At 35.0% G+C, this 10,150-nt stretch overlaps 2 long non-coding RNA genes across 3 annotated transcripts; both read right to left on the reverse strand.

Moving 5' to 3' along the window:
• Positions 1 to 914: 914 nt before the first annotated feature.
• LOC127158813 (uncharacterized) lies at positions 915 to 6,290 on the reverse strand. Of its 2 annotated transcripts, none has more exons than XR_007826279.1 (8): positions 6,225 to 6,290; positions 3,115 to 5,479; positions 2,951 to 2,996; positions 2,510 to 2,683; positions 2,292 to 2,341; positions 1,985 to 2,106; positions 1,836 to 1,897; positions 915 to 1,676 (listed from the first exon to the last, which is right to left on the reverse strand). It is a non-coding gene; the product is annotated as an uncharacterized LOC127158813 (long non-coding RNA). The 2 variants fall into 2 exon arrangements; XR_007826280.1 differs by having other exon boundaries at positions 3,103 to 5,479.
• Positions 6,291 to 6,416: 126 nt separating this feature from the next.
• On the reverse strand, positions 6,417 to 7,432 carry LOC127158815 (uncharacterized). Its single transcript, XR_007826281.1, has 3 exons — positions 7,039 to 7,432; positions 6,823 to 6,894; positions 6,417 to 6,530 (listed from the first exon to the last, which is right to left on the reverse strand). It is a non-coding gene; the product is annotated as an uncharacterized LOC127158815 (long non-coding RNA).
• Between the last annotated feature and the right edge of the window lie 2,718 nt (positions 7,433 to 10,150).

Consider the following 10,150-nt stretch of genomic DNA (forward strand, 5'->3'; position numbering starts at 1 on the left):
TAACCTATAAATTCAGGTTAAATACTCGTTCTGTAGGCGTGTACTGATTACATAACTGCTCAATTACAACTAAATAAAACACAAATACAATTTAATAATAAAGACATCCGCCGTTCTGAGCAATTTATCCCAAATTAACCATCATTTACATAAAACTGTCTTTTTTGTTTGTTTGTTTTTGTAAATGTGCCGTATATAGACAAATAAATATTTTCATGAGAGAGCCTGCAACCCTTATTTGGTGTAAAATAAATGTTATTTTAACAGCGTTTAAACAACAGACAGGATTGTGGGTAGTGTAGTTCTTCATGTGGAATGTGTCCATTTACTGTGGATCTGTAGTTGGTCTGTCTCGACGGTTTACACAGAATAGTTAAAATCCATTTATCTGAGGAGAAAATAAATAGGATTTTAACATCTAGAAGCGACAGTTCGGCTCTGCAACGGTTTGCAAGTTGTTTAGTACAGATGAAATACAAATAACAACAAAGACAAATCATTTCACCTTTTGAGACCAAATAAAAGTTAAAGTTCTGAAAAGTGAATCTGAGCCTTCATTGTGATGTATAACCATTCACGACATTCATTAATTTACATCAGTGAACTGAATTGAGTCTGTATATGTTATGCAGGTTCTTAAAGGGGTCATTGGATGCCCATTTTCCAAGTTGATATAATTCTTTAGGGTCTTAATGAAAAGTCTATACACTGTAAAAAAAAAAAAAAAAAAAAAAAAACGGAAAAAGTACTGGCAGCTCATTACCTGGACTTTGTACCGTAAATTTACAGTCTGTTAATTTACAGTCTGCCACCGGTAAAAAAAACAAAAAAAAAAAAAAAAAAAACAGCTTTAATGGTGTATTTATATATATATATATATATATATATATATATAAAGCAAATAAATCCATATACAAATTGAACATGGTTTATTTTTACTTCATCTAAACATTCTTAAAAGTGCATTCAATGGCTTTTATTTGCCTTAAGTGGGATAGCACTAAACAATATCAAATACTCAATTCATTTAACAATGTGTCATCTCAGGCAAAATGGCTGTATTGTAAAAGACAGTTTAGCTTTAAACAGTAACAGACAGAATTAAAAAAAAAAAAAATAAAACATGAGCATCTGTACAATACAGGTGTTGTACTAAAAAGTGGTCACAAAATTTAAACTTCAAACTGTAAAACAGTCAAGACTCAAAACTTTTTTTCTTATAACAAACAATATTGTTTAGAGGGATAGTTCACACAAAAATGTTAATTCAGTCAATTACTCAGCCTCATTCCATTCCAAACCCATAAGACTTTCATTCATTTTTAGAACACAAATTAAGAGTATTTTTAGTTAAATCTGGGTACTTTCTGTCCCTCTATTGATTGTCTATGCAACTACTATTTTCAAGGTCCAGAAAGGTATAACGTATGTGACTCCAGTGGCTTGACAACAGAATTTTAAAGTTGACTGTAACAGAAATATCATTGAAGTGATGCAATTCATTATAGGGGATGTATTATTTCCTATTTAACTGCATGTTTAATGCAAGTGCCATTTCTTTCAATTTAAAAACTCAAATATTACATGGATTTTCGAAATTGTTCATGCAAGAGTCTTGGAGGAATGCATAGCCACTTGGTTGCCTTCATCTCAAACCATTTCTTCACAAGAAAATTCTAAAAGAAATGGATATGACAAACAAATTAAATGAATTAAACTGAACTACAGAGTAATATGCAGGTTGGAGTGGAAAAGTAGTCATACAGTATTTTAAGTTCATTAAATCAACTGCAGTCCATAATACTTTCTAATTGTTTACACATTGCTTAACTTACATTTCCAATGGTCTCCATTTGCATCGGTCATATGAGTTCGTCAAATCAAGTCTTGTCAAGTCCTAAAATATACTTCATTATTTTCAACTAAATAAACAGCAACACAACCAAATGCTTCATACACTTTTTATAACATACGTGTTGCTTACTTCTGTATGAACTCCAGAGTAAGTGCCGCCTCCTCTGCGTATTTTGTAGCTCACAACCGCAACAGGAAAGAAGATTTTTTCATTAACTTCTCAAACGACAGCAATCTTGAACTGGCCATCACCTTAAACAAAAAAGACATTACAAAATGACCATATACATAACGACAAGCATCTTTGAACACCTTTGAATGCATCTTCAGCAAACAACTTCACATTGTTGTAAAAGTCAAAAGAATAAATGACTTAAAGACTCAATTTCTTTTCAATATTGAACACTAATGTTAAATGAAATAGAATACAAACCCACCTGGTTCCCTTCATCTCAACCCTCATTTAGGATTTCTTCACAGGAAAACTCTAACAGAAATGGATAATGATAAAAATGAAATGAATGAAACTGAACTACACAGTAACATGCAGGTTGGAGATGGAAAATCAATCATACAGTATTTTAAGTTCATTAAATGAACAGCTAACCCTAATACTTGCCAATTAAAATATTTGTTTATAAATTGCTTAACTTACATTTCCAATAGTCTCCATTTACATCTGTCATACGAGCTTGTCAGATCATCTGAGTCTTACAATATGCTTCATTATTTTCAATTAAATAAACAGATACACATTTCATTTGTAGCTCACAACTACAATAGTGGTCATTATCTTCTTGAACGACAGCAATCTTGAACTGCCCATCACCTTAAACACAAAAGACATTACAAAATTACCATATACATAATGACAAGCAGTTTGAACACATCTTATACATACAAGGATGATAACATGCACAAGTAATCAATCCAATCATTTTGGTAACGTTAGCACGTTGTCTGTGACATGGCTTCCGACGCATCAGACAGCAAACAACTTCACATTGTTGTGAAAGTCAACAAAATAAATAACCATTTTCTTTCTGATACTTAACACTAATGTTAAATAAAACTGTTAATAAAACAGAATACAAACCCATGATAAGAATGCAGGTGTGCTTGAGTGCAGCAGCAATCACGTCCTGTCATTAAAAAAGAGAACAAAAGAAACACAACGGTCATTTTGACATAATGTTGTGTGCATTTATCCATTAGAGTGATAAAGATAACTCGAGGAGCTGACGTTACCGGACTGCTGACCTGAAGCGGCTACCGCGCGTCGGACGCCTCTGTTTACACAGTCGCTTCACAGACAGCTTGCTTACATTCCTGCTCCGGCATCAAAACAATGGAGGTTAGACCGTTACAGCTGATTTAGGGCAGGTCTGAGGTAAGTCATGTCAATCAACTATCGTGGGAGCGGCCTCTGTCGGTGTGACACTTACAGGCATCTGAGAATGGCTCGATTTGAAAAAGGGAATATTTTTTTTTACAGATTAATTAAAAACCACTGCATGTATTTGTATCATTATAGGGTAGATGTGTACATACACTGCCAACACTACACTGAATTGCTCCCCGGGCGAGACTCCCTCCCGGTGCCCATCAATAATGGCATCATATGAGTCATCAATAAAAAGTCATCAATAATGGCATCATATGAGATATGCTCCCCTATTGAATTAATGGTAAGTATAACAGTGTCTGGTATATGATGGATTCTATTGGTGGGTGGGATGGTAAATTTTATTGGAAAAGTGTCCAAAACACACTATAATAAGTTTTTTTTAGCAATGTAAGCATAGCAAGCATCATAAGCAAGAAGGCTAACAAACCTAAGAGTTAACGTTATACCACTAATTAACATAATGACATGAATACCTTAATCATACAGAGAGAACATTGTTGCATACCTTTATCTTTTGCCCGTTTCTCCTCATCTTCTTTTCCTTTTTTCCTAAATTGGGCACCTGACAGCTTTGGCCTTTTTCTCTCCATCGCTGTGTTTACTTTGTAATCGACAATCAACAGATTTCCCATCCCCCAACGCTGTCACTCACGACCAGAAGTCAAGACTAAACCAATTCACCTCCACATCATAATACCCCCCCAATATTCATTTGACAATATCAAATGAATAAGAAGATTTAATTTGCAACTCAAAAGTTTATTTTAATGTCTTTCAATTGTTTTAATCATTTACTTCTATATTAAAACTAAGTTGCCAATATATATGTGTGTGTGTGTGTGTGTGTGTGTGTTTATTTAGTTCTATATTTTAAACATGTAATTAAATCATTTAATGTTTTGAATGAATGATACAGATGTAGACTGAAATTAGGATAGCTTTCACTCAGCATAATTTACATAGACCACATTCAGCAAAGACATGAACCACACAAGTAACCATGTTACATAATTGCACCATACAGAGTTGAGTTACTCTAAGATTAACTTTTAACAAAAGGAACTAATTATATTGCACAGCGAGTGTATATTTCACATAAGTCTCCCCAAGAAAAAAAAAAAAAAAAAAAGTTGTACAAATTATGGTATATAAAGCTTTTTCAGGACTCTGATTCTGCTCTAAATGATACTGTAGATGAATGCATTTTTTATAATATTCAAAATCAACAGAACGTGAAACAAAGAATGACTAAAATACCTGATCATTTTAGTTTTGTTTCATTCTGAGCATCAAATGAAGTTACTAAAGTTAATTGAAGTTAATTGAAGTTAATTCCAAATAAATAGTTTTCCCATGTGAAGAAAGTACATAATTAGTTATTAGTGAAAACAAAGTTTCTTTTTATAACATCACCTTGTAACTGGTTTCAAAAAATCTGGTTCACACGATATATCTATGTTCATAATGGTAGGCCATTCAGAAATGATGTTATTAGCCATTTGTTGGATTGCTGACAGGTTTTTTTTTTTTTTTTTTTTTTTTTTTTTTTTTTTTTTTTTTTTTTTGGAAATGTTAACTCTCTAAATTGTGAATAACTGTACATAATATTTTAATGAGGTAGGGAAGTAATTGTATTTTCTTAACTTTTGTGGACTACGGCAGTTAGTGTTATATAATAATTATTTGTTTTCATTTGTTATTTTCACCCTGATGGCTCCTGAAGCTATATTCACAAACTGCATTGTAAACTTATTACTTATTACTATGCACACACACTACTGTGTGTGTGCACTTGGGTGAGAAATGCAGAGCACAAATTCCGAGTATATGTCACCATACTTGGTCACACGTCACGTCCTTTCCTTTCCTATTATGTTCATCAGTATATTGCTACTTCGCTTTTCTTTTAAAAAAAAAAAAAGAGCTACATAATATTCTCTTTCATAACTCTTGACTGGGGTGTAATATTGAACAAAAATCTGCAAATCACCTTATGATAGTGCCAACTAGCATCTGGGTGCTCGAGTAGCTGTGCACAACTGGGATCATCCTGCCAACTTTATGATCACTGACGCCTATGTACTTTTAGGGAAGAAACATAAAGTAGAAGAAGAAGAAGAAGAAGAAGAAGAAATATAGACAATATAGAGAGCAAGGATGGTTAAAATCAAGTGTTGGCTGATTCTGTTGAGAACCTCTAATGAGACCTCTCTCTTTCTGTAAGAAAACAACAAAAATTCACAGAAGGTAAGGATAGCAAAATGAACAGTGTTTACATTTATAGAAAATTTGAGAAAATCATCACATCTGTCATTATCATTTAATAAGATTTAATTTACAATAATAAAATACATTTCATATGTAATAAATATCTCTATATACTGAATAGGTAGATTGGATAACAATAGAGTAGTGTAGTAGGCCTAACTATTCAGCTAGAGGGAGCCTGAGTACTACTAGTGGTACTCATTCCACACTTTGAGAACAACTATTTATATATATATATATATATATATATATATATATTTCAAACTAGGGCTGTCAAACGATTAATTGCAATTAATCGCATACAAAATAAAAGTTTGAGTTTGCCTAACATATGTGTGTGTACTGTGTGTAATTATTTTGTATATATAAATACAAGCAAATTCATGTATATATTTAAGCAATATCTACTAGTATATGTATTTATTATAATTTTTATAGAATTTATATTATATATAAGTGCAAATATTTTGTACATAAATAACTTATTTCTCTTAAACATATACATCAATTTGTGTCTATTTATATATACATAATAATTACACACAGTACACACACATATATTAGTCATCGTCTGACAGCCCTAATTAAGACAAACTATATAAATAACTGCCATAAACATTTTGGTAAAGATTCTAAAATGCTGTTTGCAGCATACTGTATATTTTAGAAAAGCTACAGTAATACAATATCTTACCTCATACTGGGACTGTCAACAGACAGTTTTTCTGTTCAGACTTGTTTTTCTCCATGTCTTCTGTATATATAAACAAAAAACAAACAAACAAACAAACAAACAAACAAAAACACAGCACAGACAATTAAACTGAATTTGCTTAAAAAAGATTGTTTTTCTCTTAATGGCATATCTACAGTACTTGATACTTGCCCTTGTTAGCGCTCCTGTAACGACAGTACATCACACCAACAACAGCAACCATCAGCAGAACAGCACTAACACTACCACATATTCCCACTATAGGAATTAAAGACAGTACTGAATCTAAAACAGAGAAAGACAGACAGTTCAAAAGACATGAACATGGGGATTCACAGCATGAAAAATACATATTACATAGTCTCTGTTAGAAATTAATAAAACAGCACTAATATAGTAATAATACTAACACTAACATCACCACAGGCACACACGAATGTGATTGACAAATATCAGAAGAGGTATATATGGAAAGATATCTTTGGAACAGTGTGCTTTTATAAAAGAACTAAAAAAAATATATATATATGGTGTAATCCGTAAATTAAAAAAAAGGCAGCGAAGGATAAAAACATACCCTTTTCAAACTCTTGTTTTTTCTCCATATTGTCCAATTCTTTACTGATTTGATCTGGATAAGACAGAGAGGCTGGAAAACACAATGGAATAACAACAAAATGAAAAAGCACAATCTGTTATTTTTTATTTCAGTTTATATATATACATATATTCTGTTGTCAGTCTGAAGGTCTGGCTACATGAGACTACTATTTAGGCAGTATGAATGGCTTACCAATGACAGAAACACTGAATGTTTTTACAGTGTCGCCAATGTTGCTCATTTTCTTGATGATTTTTGTGCTGTTACACTTGCTGTTTCGGTTCAAGTTGTGGCTGGTTCCTGAGCTCTTGCTTTGGATGAAATTTGCTTCATAACGTCCAGTGTGTTCAGGTCTGATGTTTGTAATGGTCAGAGATCCAGTTGCGTAGTCCACCTTTAGTCTGTCTCTGAACATCCCACCTTCGCCATCATACATACAACTCTTACTGGGCTCACCATTGATCAGAGCTATTAGAGTATCATCGAAATACCACAGCATCTTGTCACGTTGTTGTTTGGTAACATCAGAGTACAAAAAGACTGACTTTCCCTCCATTTCTGACATTTTTACCACATCATCACCAACCACACCTGGATACAAAGATAATCAATAATTACTGCATGTGTGCATTTTACATGAAATGTAGCACCACACCACTGAGAAATCAAATGGCATGAGATCTTAGATCTTAGTAAATAAAAAAATATTTATTTACTTTTATTTAATACACCCTATGATTTCCAAACATGTTTTCTGTAAGGGGTAGGTTTAGGGTTAGGGCTGGGTAAGGGGGAAAAAGTAGCATTTAGTTAGTATAAAAACTATAGAAGTCTATGGAAAGTCCGCACAATTCACAAAAACAAACGTGTGTGTGTGTGTGCATATATATAAGATTGTTAAACGTACAGTAACAATAAAGCTATTCACATAAAACAGAAAATGTTGTAAAAACTGAGTGAGGACAAAATAGATTCACATTATTTTAACTGTTGTTCACCTATCAGTTCAATTAAAAAATTACAAATTGAGACACATAGAGAGAAGTAAAGAATAAAGGGCACGTATTACATAATATTTGTTCCTGTTACATGATAGTAACCCAGTTAGAATTTGCAAAGGCAGGGCCAGTATCAGGGCAAGTAGGCACGTCTATGGGCTATAGTCATTTAAAAATAGTTATATAAAACATCTTAAACTGACCTTGCTTGCTGGTTTTAGCTATAGTGTGCAGGGTTTGCAGTCAACTGTGTATCAACTAAAAATTTGAGAAGGGTCTGGCTGCAGACATGCACCTGCACTCTCAGACGACTGCACTTCCGGAAGTGACGTCACTTGCCATCGATTTTATTTTTACTTTTATTTATTTATTTATTTATTTATTTATTTATTGAATCTCTCAACATTTCACAACAGTAGCCAGGTGGTGAAGACAAGAAAAAAAATAAACTAAATTACACTCTGCACTCTGCACTCTCAGCTACCTGCATGTCATTTGCAATCCACACAAATCGTGCGTGTTGTCAGTGGAGACACGAAGCCGTGTTGGTTAAAAGAATAAAACTAATTTAGCATAACATATAGGTTCCTGCAAGTCATCTGTAGGAAATAAAAACAAGACCCGCAAATCCGTGGCCACAGAACAGCAGAATATGAACGAATATGAATATGAAGCAGAGTTTCAACGTTGAAACAACAATGGACCTTACTTCAACCATATTTCAACCAAATTTCAACGTTGAAGGTCGGTCATGTGCCGGCTGGCAATATGCTCCTATTCATTATTAAAACAACTACACACAAGCAGGTGAGCCCAGAATAAACACAACACCGCATACATTCGCATTTTCCCATAACGAATAATCTCTACAGCTTTTTAATATCATTGTCTTATGTTTCTATGGGAGGAAAACGTCTATTAACGCATTGCGTTCACGTCTGCTTGCCTATACAGAGTTGGTCCTTTTAATATCACATAATGCCTTTCTTATGGCGCGTTCATATCTGCTGGTATATCGTTTGACAACAGTAAGGTTTATATTGAATTTGGTCTTTATCATCTTGGTCCGTTTTGCCACGTTTAAGCCTTTGCTGGGCAAGTATGAAAGTGAAAGTTTGAGCATTCATGGCCATATGCTTGCCTTGAAGTACATTAAATCAATAAACTATATTACAAATTTGATCGCTTAATGGCACTTAATGTATCTTAATACATTAAGCCATATTAAGTGTTAATGGTTTTCTACCGGAGGAAAAAGCTTAACGAGAGACTTTGCGCATTGCGTTCATATTCTGCTGTTCTGTAGCTGAGAGTGCAGGTGGCGATTGCGAGTGGCATTGTAATTTAGTTTCTTTTTTCTTGTCTTTGCCACCTGGCTACTGTTGTAAAATGTTGAGAGATTCAATTAAAAAAATAAATAAATAAAATGAAGTAAAAATAAAATCGACTGCAAATGACGTCACTTCCGGAAGTGCAGTTGTCTGAGAGTGCAGGTGCAGACATCTGCAGCCAGACCCTATTGGGGGGAAATTTACCTTTCCCCTTCAGTCGTTTCACTACGACGTTACATATGGGAACTCGCTTGAGAGTCCAATCATCTCCAAGCCTTATTCAAAAGGCCAATGAACATTCATGAACATTGGCGAGTGGTATTTGCATGCCGAGCCACTCCCCCGTATATACGGGTATATAAGAAGGCGGCGTGCAACCACTCATTCAGGCTTTTGCTTTTGGAGCCTCGTCTTCTGAGCTATTTAAAACAGAAAAAAAAAGAAAAAGAGTTCCTGAGTTCACACTCTCTCTGCTGGCGTGCTGCCGAGCTACTAAAAGAGCTTCATCTAAAAGAGCGTTCGGCAGCCGCCAGCCTAATCCTGCGGGCTGCCGTTTTCACGGCATCAACGCCTCCCGCACTCCAGCGAGCGCCCCGTCTGAGTGCACGGTTGTGCCGCGGTTTCTCCCTGGGCGGACCGGGATTTCAAAAGAGTGAATTTCTCGCGGCTGTCGAGGACATCTTCCCGGTATGTCTCTCCGGCCGTGCGCTTCCGGGTGCGGTAGTTTCCTCGCCTCTTTGGACGGACGTGATCGCTGTCTCACGTGCCTGGGCCGAGAGCACGCTGAGGCAGCGTTCACGGATGGTACGTGCGTTCATTGCGAATGTATGTCCATGGCTGCGTTAAAGTCCCGCCGCTCATTCATGAGTAGGCACCCCTTGTTGTCTTCCCGCGGTAAATCGTTGAGCCGTCAAGGTTTTCGGCTGCCACGGCGAGGCACTTGGGGGACATTCAGGTGACTATGCAGAATGTTCC

Source organism: Labeo rohita, unplaced genomic scaffold, assembly GCF_022985175.1.
Source record: "Labeo rohita strain BAU-BD-2019 unplaced genomic scaffold, IGBB_LRoh.1.0 scaffold_1715, whole genome shotgun sequence".
Taxonomy (NCBI): domain Eukaryota; kingdom Metazoa; phylum Chordata; class Actinopteri; order Cypriniformes; family Cyprinidae; genus Labeo; species Labeo rohita.